Here is a 14,281-nt window from a genome sequence, read left to right on the forward strand (position 1 = left end):
TACTCAGAAGGAACCCTTTGTGTGGATTTTAAGACAAGTCCATTAAAACAAGTTAAAAAGTATCAGTCGGTTGAGCCGAAGAATAAGGAATTTATGATTTACCCTTAGCCAACGTTCGATTACTTAAATATATTTTTACTTTTTTATGATTATTTAAATTGGTGACCCTCTATGTAGTAGGTTCCGAAGGAATGTACCAATATTGTCCATTTCGTATCGGACCTAAATAAATATGATATAAACATTGCGACGTGCCAGGTGTAGACTATATTTGTAACTTCCTTGTGATAATTTATGTGATAATTTTTTATAAAATATGTGATAATATTTAGAAAATGTAAACATGTGCTTGAGGTACCAGATATAGTCGGCCGAAGTATTCCATTTTCATACTATCTATCTAGAGATAAAAATATTGGCATGGGGAAAATTACAAGCAAATCAAGTGTTTGTGGGGAGGTACCAAAAGGAGTGGACCGATATATTCCGTCTTACCATAAGATCTTTGGTTCATAAAAATAATAGGATGTGTGTAATTTGAAGACAATCGGACTCTTACATCACATTTTATGAGAGTTGTAATTATTCAAAATTTTGACCATTTGTGGGGGAGGTACATGATGGAGTGGACCGATATTGTCCATTTTCAAACCTGACGCAAATATTAGGATATGCAAAGTTGGAGCAAAATCGGATTATCCTTTCTCTTTCTGTGCAAAAAATATATTTTGAAAATTTCGACCTTTTCTGGGGGAGGAATCAGAAGGAGTGGACCGATATTGCCCATCTCCGAACTCAATCTAAGTTTGACAAAAATATTACGATCTACCAAGTTTGGACCAAAACGGATACTTCCTTTGAAAGTTATAGTGCGCACCAGCCAGCCAGACAGACGGACGGACACCGCTAGATCGACTCGACTAAATGTTCTGAAATGGATTTGGTCCAAAAAGACCTAGGGTCTAAAACGGTTATTTCGATGAGGCAAGTTTTGATCGTATCAAATGATAGCCATATGGCTGAGGGTATAAATATAGGTTATTTTTTCAATTTCTTTATAAATTCTCTAAATTTAAAATTTTAGGAAAACTTGCTGACTCCTATTCAATTAACATCGAACAAATGAGTTTGCTCAAAAATTTTTTTTCTGCTCACATGAGCGCAATTTCTTTATAAATTCTCTAAATTTAAAAATTTCTATTTAAAATACAATTTGTATTGTTTTTTTTTTTCATTTTAGCACATTTCTCTCCGCAAAGCTCCCACGTTCCAATTATTTGTGTGATACTGACAATTAAAATCAATTTAAAAGACAATGACACCCACTGTTTAATTTCAAACTGAATTTTCATTAAATTGCGTTAATATTACATATTTGTAACACGGGTGATTTTTCTCCTCCTTAGGTAATGTCTACTACCTCTTAATACGACTTTGTACTTCGTACATAATGTCAAAGGTAATGACATTTCCTAAGGAGTGACGTTTTGTAATTGCCGCCTTTTACAGTATTCTACCGACTCTACGAGTACTAACAAGCATAGGATTACGTTCTACTGCTAAAAACCCTTTGTACGAAGGTAATATTGTTCTACGAACAACCACCCTATAAAAAAATATACAGTCCACTGCTCAGTGGGAAAAAATATTAATTTATTGTGTTTTTATTTTTCTCCCATTTCTTTTATTTTCATTTTGCTACGCAAACATTGGTCCGATCGACCCGGATTTTACGATCTGTCTCCTTCCTTCACGAGGAAAAACAACAAAGGAACGACTGTTTCGCAGCAAAAACATTGGATTCTACGATCCGTCTCTTTGCCTCACCGAGGATACAACGACTACGTCGTCAACAACAACTACGGGATCATCGATCACCACCATCACATCTATTTAATTATTTTCATTTTATTTAAACCGCCACAACAAAGGTATGTACGCTCTGAATTACTTCTAAAGTGACATACCGAACTTTGTTATTGTTGTGCTTGTAAAACAAAATAAAGCCTTCGGTCGTTTTACAACAAGTTTACATGTCCGTCCGTCTCCTATGAGATTGCCGTCGGCATTTATCATAACTACAAAACAGTGTCAAAGTGATTTTTGTTTCCAACAAAACACACACACAACCACAATCACAGACTAACATATTTTCTCATTGCCTATTTACATTTTTGGCATATTTCTTTTATATTTTACTTTATTTTCTCATTGTTCTTTTTGTGTTTTGCATCTTCTTGTAAGTTTGTAAAACACAACAACAACAATATAAAAGAGTAATTGTTGTCATCACTGCTGATTGTTGGTTCCGTTTTGTTTACACATTCGTGTAAATTACAATAGTGACACTCACTGATAAATGATAGCTGATCACATACAATAGGTGTGTTCACGATCATTTATCATAATATATTTATTGAAAAATTGAAAGTGCCATTTGCAATAAAATTTTGTGTTGATTTCTTCGAATATCAACCAATAATAAAATTTTGCTTGTGTCTCCGATACAATACACCCTACATTCGGTATAGACATACATATACGTGCATAGTAATATTTTATTAAATAACGTTTAATACAAATATTACTATTTATTTTTGTAAACTCTTTCGAAAAAGCTGTTTTGTTTCTTGCTTTATTCTGAACGATTGGAAGAGCACAACTAACGGTCTGTGCACCCTACCATCGACTTTAGTGATTTTCGTCACATTTTTGAGTTTTTCGACTTTTTACACATTTCTTTTAGATTTTTGTATCGGTAAGTGGTATTAACGATACCCTGCCAGGCACTGTGTGTATTTTACGATACATTGTAAACAATATAAAATACACTGAAAGAAAAAATTGAAAATTTTCGAGTTTCTGTATAATAATATTTTACTTCTTGTGGTTTAATCACGTTAAACCTCAATTAATATTGGGAATAGTCCACGACTATTATACAATAAGTGCATTTTCATCAAATAAATATTGAATTTCTTGACATTACGTGTCGTTCTAAAAATATTTTACGCATTTTCGTGCAAATTAAATTACAATTTTTTGTATTTTCGCTGCAGTTCTGTATTTTTCGGCTGCATTTGTTTCTCAAACAAGACATTACGTGTCTAAATAAAAATTATTCATTTGTTTTGCTTCTGATTTGCATTCAAAATGCCACTCACTCCTTTGGATTTATTCATCCGAGCTACTAATGCTTTGGTAAAATTTGATGCCAATTTCAGTTCCCAACGGGACGAAGAGCTCGATGTTTACATCCTAGAATTACAAGGAGCTGAGGTCAGAACACTATGGGATAAAGTTAAATTCCAATTTGAAAAGTGCCTCGATTACCTACATGAAGATAAAAATTCTAATGAGGACGACATTTTAGCCGCTGACATAAAATACGATGTCGCCTACAAATGTTTTTTAAATGTTTTAGCGTCCATTAATAGAAAGTTAGGCGCGCTACGGGCTCCGCCTGAGTCCCCTACTGTAATTACACCAAAATCTCATGTAGGTAACACTTCAATATCTCGTTCCGAGGATACAGCGACCGCATCGAATGCTCCGCATCGATCTGAAACTTCCCAAAATTCATCTTTCACATCCTGTGGAAATGAAAATTCCAGTCACAGGTTAAATTTGCCACCCTGTGACATCGAAGTATTCAATGGCGATTTTCTTTCCTGGCCTACGTTCAGGGACTTATTTTCTGCCATATATATAAATAATAGCGGTATAAGCGATATCGAGCGTTTATGCCATTTAAATAACAAAACTAGCGGTGATGCCCATGAAATTGTGTCTAAGTTTTCGCTTACACACAAAAACTTTAGCTTAGCATGGAGTGCCTTGTTTTCTACTTATGACAATCCTCGAATTTTGGTGAACCACCAACTTAAGCTCCTCTTTGACCTTCCAGTTTTAGACAAAGAAACTAGTGCAGGGTTAAAGAAATTACAAAGAGGCATAAACGGGTGTATGTCATCCATGTCTAATTATGATGTGTCGTCAAAAGACTGGGATCCTATTATAGTTTTCCTGTGTCTTCAGAGGTTACCTAAGAACTGCGTGGTGCTTTGGGAACAAAGCGTAAAGAACAAATCTACTTTGTCTTCGTGGAAAGATTTGGATCACTTTCTTACTGAAAGGATCCAAACTCTGACCTGCTTACGTGACATTAGGGGCATCGATTACGTCGAACCTCTAAACAATGATAAACGTTCGCTTTCTACGAATGGTGCAACGAATACATCAAATTCCGTCACGGCCCAAAGTGCCCCTCATTTCTCAAGGTTTCATCATACATCCTCGCCTAAATCATGTGCCCTTTGTTCACGACAAAGGCATCATCTAAGAGTTTGTCATAAATTCCTTAGACTTTCAGTTCCTGAAAGAATCAGCACAGTTAAGAAACACTTCTGTTGTCTTAATTGTTTGTCTCACGGACATAAATCTTCAAAATGCAACAGCATTTACAACTGCACTATATGCAAAAAACGGCATCACACGCTGTTACACATCGAGGCCACGCCTCAATCGTCTCCGACGACTTCAAATGTTAGGAGTTCAGATCAGGTAATTCTACCTACTACTTCTACCACTATTATATCAGGGTCTTCAAACCGACAGGTATTTCATACCACCCAGAGCAGAAAAATATTGTTAGGCACAGCTATGGTGCATATTGTGCACAAAGGTACTACGTACCCAGCTAGAGCCTTAATAGATCCTGCTTCGGAAGCATCTTTTGTTTCTGAACGTATACAAAAAAGATTGGGTATAGGCGCGAATAACGTTCAAGCTTCAATCTCGGGGGTTAGTGGGTCCGTTTCACAATTTTCCCGTAAGCAATGTCCCATTCGTATCAGTTCTCCATTGGATGCTACGCAGACAATGGAAACTAATGCTCTGGTTCTGCCGACAATTGCAGAAAATCTGCCATCATTTTCTCTAAAACGTGACACCATTCCGCAATTGCCAAATCTTCGTTTGGCCGACCCTGATCCCTTTTCTTCCCGTCCTGTTGACCTATTACTAGGAGCAGATCTTTATCCGAAGATTCTGCTACAGGGTACACGTACCAACGTACTAGGTTCATTGATAGCGCAGAGCACCGTCTTCGGCTGGATCATTACTGGTCCCATGCCAAACTCCCCTCTACAACCTTCTGTTTAGGGATTCTCCTTAGATTAAGATTACGACTGGGGACTTTGAGTCATTACTGCTCACATTTTTCTATACGGACGCTATTTTTCCATACGTTTTGGTATACATAGGTCAGTTTTCCTACCGAAAACTTCAAGATTCCATCGCCTACACTTCTGATTTTTACTTGCTACGCAAATATTGGTCAACGACCGACTATGTTAACTTCGTCATATTTTTTTATTTACCACGTGAATAACCCACATAAACATTGGCTACACGGCCGTCTGTATTTCGTTTTCAAAGAGGCATCCCATATTGTTCACGGGGAATGTTTTGAATGCCAAATCTTGAGGCAGATGCTACGCATCTATAATTATTTATATTGCTGGATCACCGATCCATAATTCACATAAATGTAACCGAATGTGAGGAGCGAAATTTAATATTGGCAACGGCACTTTCGTCCGACGGCCATTTCAATTCCTTTCCCACTCCTACGGAGTTAGTTATAGTCGATGTTTCGCGTCGTCTTCGCCTCCTCTCTACTTTTTCGCTACAAATTTGGAAAAAATTTAGTTTGATGGCCGCGTTAGAGCCGCGAAGCATCGAACTATACAGTTGAAAAACGACCTACGGTTTTGTGGTCATTCTGACCAAAGTTCGTTCCTATTTACATTTTCGCTTCCTCTCTAATTTTCATATGAGTTGGAAAATTTAGAATGATGGTTGCGATGATGGTGTGCGGATTACGTCCCATATACAATAAGGAACAACGATTTGATGGCTGCGCTGATCCCTGAAGCCCACGGCATACACAACGGATGAAGCAGAACCTCCCTCGGAGAAAATTTAATTAAAAAATCCGTCTTCGACGGTCCCTGGAGTTCCTTCAGGAGAGATCAGTGGTTTCGCCACATTGGATTCAACGAGTTCAACCTTTAAAAGATCAGGACCTTCTCGAGGCATTGCACGATCTTGCTCTACGAGCACATTCTTTCAGTTTTCATGTTACGATCGGTTCCTTTTCGGGCATTGCACGATCGTGCTCTATGAGCTCGCATGAAAAATTGAAAACAAAATTTTTAATTTTTTTGACCATTGTTTTCATGATACGATCAGTTCCTCCTCGAGGCATAGCACGATCGTGAAAATAACTAACATTAACGTAAAATTTGCAACACGGTGAAATGTTGCAAAGGCCGGCGGAATGTTTAATTTCAAACTGAATTTTCATTAAATTGCGTTAATATTACATATTTGTAACACGGGTGATTTTTCTCCTCCTTAGGTAATGTCTACTACCTCTTAATACGACTTTGTACTTCGTACATAATGTCAAAGGTAATGACATTTCCTAAGGAGTGACGTTTTGTAATTGCCGCCTTTTACAGTATTCTACCGACTCTACGAGTACTAACAAGCATAGGATTACGTTCTACTGCTAAAAACCCTTTGTACGAAGGTAATATTGTTCTACGAACAACCACCCTATAAAAAAATATACAGTCCACTGCTCAGTGGGAAAAAATATTAATTTATTGTGTTTTTATTTTTCTCCCATTTCTTTTATTTTCATTTTGCTACGCAAACACCCACCCACCTACCAACCAGTCAGCCAGCCAGCCAACCTATCCATTTCACCTAACTGACGCACAGATAGAAGACCCAGTGAACCATCATTTCAAATATATCCAAGGGAATATATGTTTGTAAGTATGTATTTATGTGCTCTGCATTTTGGCCTCACTTCTATGGCCTTTGACTGCTATTGTTTTTGCTATTTGTTGTTGTTGTTGCTATTTGCGTTGCTATCTCTCCTTGCTCCAAATCAAACTGAGAAAACTCATTAGGTATTCGAGAAGCGTATTTTGTTTGGGAACATCAACTATGAATATTTATCTATGGGCGTAGGAAGGTACAACACTTGGGGTGAACAGAAACAAAAGGTTAATGAAACAATTACAGACACATTTAATTAATTTACTTTCATTAATTAAATGGCATTACAAGCCAATAATGGCAAGTGGAGCGAAGAAGAAGAAGAAGGTGGAGAAGTGGTTTAATGCCGTTGCAAAATAGTTTTTGGAAGGCATTTCAATTTTAGGTGAAGGTGGAATTCCAGTGGAATTTTTAATGAGCTAATAAAAAAGGGATTTTTGTTAATATTGTTAAACAAGGACTTTTGTTCTTATTTGGGGGGAATTTACACTTGTGGCATGGTGAACAATTTGGAAATTTAACACTGGTATTGTCTCATGCTGGGGCAGTGCTATATTGGCTCCTTTAAAGTTTGACAATTTCAGACAATGTTTATTGCAAAATATAAATGTGAATGGGCATTGTGTTAACAAACAAAAAAAACTTGCCCTCATTATGTAAGGACAACAGCCATAAAATCCTTTGAGCTTAATTGGCTGAAAATCCCGTGTCCCATATTCTATAAAAATAATACTAATTAGCAGATCCCAACATTAATGACATGGCTCTTTTGGGCCAAAAAAAGTTACGATTAACATGTTCTTAAAACATATTCCCCAATAATAAAGAAAAATACAAAACCGCAACGAATCACAAACAAAAAGTCATTTCATAAAAATTATCGACACTCTGTCTCAATGGAAAAGCAGAAAAAAAACACAAAATGATTCTGGCCATAAACTCATAACTATCGGAACAATATCGCTATTGTGACCATAAACATAACTCCCTATGAAATTCGATTAATAAAATCAAAAGCCCAAATACGAGTTGAAATATCAACAATGCAGCGCGATCATCATGTGAAAGAAACCACGAAGCCAAAGAACAAAAAAAAAAGTAACAGAGAGACAGGCGGACAGACAATCCGATTCCCAATACAAAACGTTTACAAATCAGAGACAACAAATGCGACATACAGAGAATTCAATAATAACAACAACAGCAACAACAAAATCGCCTTAAATATTATTAATCCCTATGAGAAGAACGACAGCCAGACATGCCGATGGTGTGGAGTGGAGTGGCGGAGAGATGCAAATCGTGTTGTAAGTAGTGAAGTGGGGTTTGGGAAGGGGGAGAATGTAGTCGGTGGCCTTTGAATTGGGAAATTGAGAATCAGTTATAATTTTAAGAAGTTTTCTGAAGGGTTCTGATTCTATTTTCAGGATATTTTCTCAAGGTCCATCGTGGTTTTCTAGTAGGTCTTCTCAAGCACTATTATGCCAATAATCGTGGATCCTTAAGAATATCTTTTTTAAGACTATCGAAGATTTTTAAGAATACTTTCTCAAGGACTGTCGTGAGCTTAAAATTTTTTTTTTCAAGGATAATCGTAAATTTTTAGTAATATTTTCTCAAGAACTATCGGTGATAATAATCGTTGTCTTTTAAGATCATTTTTAAGGACTACCGTTGTATTATTAGCAATATTTTTCTCTGGAAAAGAATTGAAGAGTTGTTACTGAACTGGAGTTAGGCCCAGGACAATAACCATGAACTTTCAAAGGCAAATTTCTCAACGTCTATCGGAGAATTAATTGTGGATATTTAAGAACTTTTTCATAATAACTATTCGAGCAATAGTCGTGGGTTTTTGAAAAAGTATTCTCTCAAGGACTATCGGGGATTTTTAAGAGTGTTTTCTCAAAGACTATCAGAGCAATACTTGTTGATAATATTTTCCAGGACTTTTGTGGAATTCTTGATAATGTGTTTTAAGGACCAATAATCGTGGATTATTTGAGAATGATTTTAAAGGACTTTCAGAGCAATAATCGTGGATTTTTGAAGAATATTTTAGAATACTTTTAGATTTGTTCGAATTGGTCACCTTTGGCACGAATTATGGCCTTCAAATGGCCAATGAAACCGTCACACGCTGCCCGAATGTTGCTCTGCGGTATTTTTGCCCATTTCCGGCGAAGCGCTTGTTTGAGGTGATCGACACTTTGGTATTTTTTAGTGCCAACCTTCCTTTCCAAAATACTCCAGAAACAATAGTCCAACGGATTGGTATCCGGAGATTTTGGTGGCCATTGTGCGCTGGAAATGAAGCGAGGAACCTCATTTTGTAACCATTCTTGGGTGGCATTCTTGGCGTGCTGAGTGCCATGGTGCTGAGTCCTGTTGGAATGTCCAAGGTCTGCGGCCAAAATGTTTGCGTGCCCAAGGATTTAATACACCCTCCAGAATATTTTCGCGATAATATTCGGCATTTATTCTGATGCCACGGTCGATTAATACGAGTTTTGGTGGCCAACCGAAGGTGTACACGATCATTTTGTTTGTTTACAAACAGCTGGACAACGAATGTTTTCTCATCGGAGAAAACCAAATTCGGCAGTTCACCACTTTCGGCCAAGCGAAGCAACTCTTTAGCTCTTTTGTGTCTATTTTCTTTCTGTTGCGGTGTAAGTTTTTGCACTTCTTGGAATTTCAATGGCTTTACCCCGAGTCTAATTTTTATTATTTGCCGAATGGAATATTGCGATATCTTCATTGCCATTTTTCGGCGGGCTTCAATCAAGTCGCTTCTTTAATTTTCGAACCATTTCTGTTGATGTTGCTGTTTTTTCCATCCACTTCCTTGACATATGTCGGGCTACGCTACCAGTATCACTGTAATGAGCGATGGTTCGGGATACCAAAGATTCATTCACATTTAAATGCAGCAGTGCTCGAACTGTTTGTCCTGCCAGTTCGAGCACGCTATCACGCTTGAATTCCATCACGAATGACTTTTTTCAGGAAAATTCTCAACAAAATGCTTTTGTACGCTTGTAAACAATATAATAAGCTGTCACTGGAATAATTGTAACAGCTGTCGGACGATTGGCTTAGAAATGACAGCAGTCTGAACTTGTTTGCATTTTTTTCATCTCACCCTGTATATTAATAATAATTTCTCAGAGGCTTGTTGTTTTAACGTTTAGATGGTGGATTTTTAGAATTTCAAAAATTAAAAAATAATTTTGTAAAAGACTCTTGGCAAACCGTTTTAAATTATTTTTGAGAATTGTATACATATTTTTTAGTTACTCTCTTTTTAAACTTTAAAATTTTTTTCATATTAAACAACATTTTCTACACCATTTGAGGGACATTACAAGTCAGACACACCTGTTGAACATGCAGAGGTCACAATTCAAAGACCTCAATGTTATTCAAAAACGTTTCGAGTAAATCGTAGTTTTTTACCTTTTGCCAAAGAAATGAGAACCTATAAAATTTAAAATTGATTGTTCAATTAATCTTAAAAACTTGACAACGGGTGTCTGGACGATGCTTTTCTTCGATTGAATGTTCGTATCACACACACATACATACACAATGGATGTACAACACATTGCTGTGGCCAACAAGACGGTGTTTTCTCAGCCAGTGCAACCTGGCATACCCAACGACAAAAACAAAAAAACACGTGGGTATCCAAAATCCATATGGACGTCAGCTCTCTCTCACATACACACATCATCTCCACAAAAAAAAAATACCCTTGAGCCACAACAAAAGGGGACACCTTTTGTCCGACGACGGTGTCCCAGGCATCCACACTCGGAGAAAAGAAGCCTTCGGCAACGTGTTGCATGCTGGTCCAACATCTCTCCTCCACACAAGTGCACCATTGTTGTTGCGTTCTTTCACTTTCTGTTTGGGATTTGGTTTTTGTTTTTCAGTTTTTTTTTCTCCTTTTGGGATCTCCTTTTGTGTGGATCTCTGTTTATGGTTGTCTTGTAACGCCAGTACAATAATGCTCATGCCAAGGAGATGTGGATTAGGAGCAAACCGACGGAACGACAGAGACACATTGTGGACGACGACATTTCATTTTCAATGGAATCCCAAATTCTGGCAAAATGGCTTAGCATGGCGAAGGCGACCGCATCTCTGTCTACCACCACCACCGTCGCCGCCGCCGCTGCCTTCGATTCCAAATAATGCGTGTGAAATTTTTCATTCAACATTGATGACGATACGACGAAGACGACAAGGATTGGGATTTAATATCCATATAAAGATGGCTTATTCCGAAAAATGCGAATTTTTGAAAATGTTTACGAGGTCCTTTGGTGACAATATTAGACAATTTTGATAGAGTATTTTTGAAGTATTTTATAGACAAAACTCCTCATACTGGTCGCCTACAAATAGAATAAATACAAATCATTCTACAGTTTCTCAATGACTATCAGAGATTGCTTAAGAATATCTTCAGGGATAATCATTTGTTGAACATTTTAAAAACATATTCCCAAGGATTATAAACCCTACAATCATGGATTTTTGAAAATTATTTTCTCAAGGACTATTAGGACAATATTCGCGAATTTTTAAGAATATTTTCTTAAGGATCATCAGGGTAATAATTATAGATTTTTTAAGAATATGTCGTCAAGGAGCAAGGATTATTTTTAAGAATATTTTTTCAAGGTCTATAAGGATTTTTGGACCAATTTCTCAAGGACTATCAGGGCAATAATCGTTGATTATTAAGAGCATTTTCTTAAGGAATATCAAAATATCAATATATAATAATATAATCAAAATATATCTTTAAGGGCTATCAGGAAAAAATCATGTAATATTTTCTCAAGGACTATCAGCGCAATAATCGTTGATTTTTAAGAGCATATTTTCAGGTAACAACAGGGTAATTATGATGGACTTTTTAAGAATATTTTCTCAATGACTATTTGGATTTCCTCATGAATTCTTAGAGTTTTTTAAGAATATTTTTCAAGGACTATCATAGCAACAGTCGAAGGACCATTAGGATAATATTTATAGATTCTTTAAGAATATATCTTCAAGGACTATTAGGAAAAAAATCGTGTATTTTATCAGAATATTTCTTCAAGGACTATAAGATTTTTTGGAATAATTTCTCAAGGACTATCAGGGCAATAATCTTAAAATGAGTATTTTTTCAGAGAAGAACAGTGTAATTATCATGGACTTTTTAGGATATTTTCTTAAGGACTGTCGTGGATTTCCTCAAAGACTATTAATATTTTTCTAAAGGTCTATCAGGGTAATAATTGTGGATTTTTAAGAATATTATCTCAGGGACTATCAGATCAATATTCCGAGTAATATTCCTGGATTTTTAGGATATTTTCTCAAGTACTATCTAGGTAATAATAATGGATTTTTTGAAATTATTATAAAAATAAATATAATTATTATAAATATAAATTATAAAGACGATCAGGGCAAAAATAGTGAAGTTTTTAAAAATATTTTTTAAAGGTTTCCCTAAAAAGAAAATCCTAAGGACTTTCAGGACTATAATTCCTAATTTGTTGAATAATATTTCCTTGCAATTATCAGTGGAATTTTCGTAGAGTCCTACGACTATTTTCCTCCAGGACCATCAACAAATTTTTCTCAAGGCAAAAATCATAGATATTTAGGACATAGTTGATGGCTACTTCAGCAATAATCGGTCTGTTTTTAAAGAATAAATTATCGAAGACTAGTGTATGTTTCAAGCCTACAGGATTTCTAAGGGCAGAGGACATTCTACTTCTTAAAATAGAAATCCTTTCTTAAGATAGAAAACCTTCCACAGGCCGCCTATAGATAGAAGAACTGCTACGGGTCTTCAATAAGGGCTTCCATAGGTCTTTCATGGAGCCTTTATAGGAGTTCTATCGAGATAGACCTTCCACAAGCATTCATTAGATAAAAACCATTCTAGCAGCAGAACTTCCATATTTCTTCTCAGATATTAGACCTTCCACAGGTATCGTATAGAAGAATCCCTTTCACAAACCTACTATAAAGTGAAGACCGTCTACAGGTCTAAAACATTCTACAAGTCTCCTATAAAAATGAGGTATTTTAGAGCGAGTAGATTGAATAGGGTAGATTTCTACATTTCTCTCGGGGATAGAAGACTTTCTCTGGGTCTTATATACAGAATGAATGAAACATCTCTTACAGGTCATTTAGATATAATATGCCTTTTTAAGGTGTTCTCGTAATATTAGCCCTTCTATAGGTGGTAGGTGGTTGGGTATTTTCCTGACTGAGAGACTCCTGCATACCTTCTATTTATAAGCGACATTCTACAATTTTGTTTAGCTAAAAATTCGATAGTTTTTTCATTGAAACTTTCCCACCTGCTCCTCGTTCTTCCCAAAACATTTCCCATGAACCCATATCCAGATCGCAGCGAAGCATGCATTTGCATGGCATGGCGTAACGTCAACTGAAACTGCAACCAGTTTCCCTGCCAGTTGGAGTAATGCAGCAACTTTTCTTCGTTAGTCGAAACATTTTTCATAACAACAATTTTTCGATCGTCAATTAATGTCGAATATTTTATGAAATCGATTCCTTTTTGTATTCCGTTTTGTATGGATATTATTTGCTCTGCTTTTTGTTTCGTTCTCTCGCTTTGGGGAGAAATCATTGGCGGTATTTTTGGCATATGCAAAACTAATTTGGCAAAAGGGGTAATTTGTTTCATTATAGGATGAGAGGTTTTTAGGGTGGCGAAGTTTTTAAAAAAAAGTTTGTAAAATTTACCAAGAAAATTTGGAAAAACCCAATAATTATGTAGGGTTTTGGAATGTTGCATTTGATACCGTTGCTTGGTATGGTCGTGGTATGGATTCTGCAATGGAACAGTTGTAATAAATTAATTACGATTTAGTTAAAAAATGAGGTCATATATTGTAAATCATATGGACAAACCAAGCCTAATGGGGTTCCAAACTATGAATGTTGGTGCATCTAGCACAGATGTTTTGACATTTCTAACCTATAAGAAATGACTACACACGTCACGGATGTTAATGCTGTAATCTTTTCTATATGGTGAATACACTAACCCGCTTAAATATGTCGTTCCAATGCCGGAACTCTTTTTTGATTTTGTACAAAAAAATGTTAATTTTTATTTTCCACTGAATCTGTAAAAAAATAATAACGTGGGATGGTTATTTTTTTGCCAGCCGTTAACAGATTATTTTGTACGAGTTTCGAGTTTTTTCAAAACCATCGGATTAATACATACGATTTTTTTCTCATAAAAGATTATTCTTTTGTTGATTCTTTAGTAAAAATACTAAAATACGAAAAATACATAAGTGAAGTGAGTGATATTAGCCATTTACAGAATCAATACAAGAATTTGGTAGAGGGGACATCAGCTTAG

This window comes from Musca domestica, unplaced genomic scaffold (genome assembly GCF_030504385.1).
Source record: "Musca domestica strain aabys unplaced genomic scaffold, Musca_domestica.polishedcontigs.V.1.1 12, whole genome shotgun sequence".
Classification (NCBI taxonomy): domain Eukaryota; kingdom Metazoa; phylum Arthropoda; class Insecta; order Diptera; family Muscidae; genus Musca; species Musca domestica.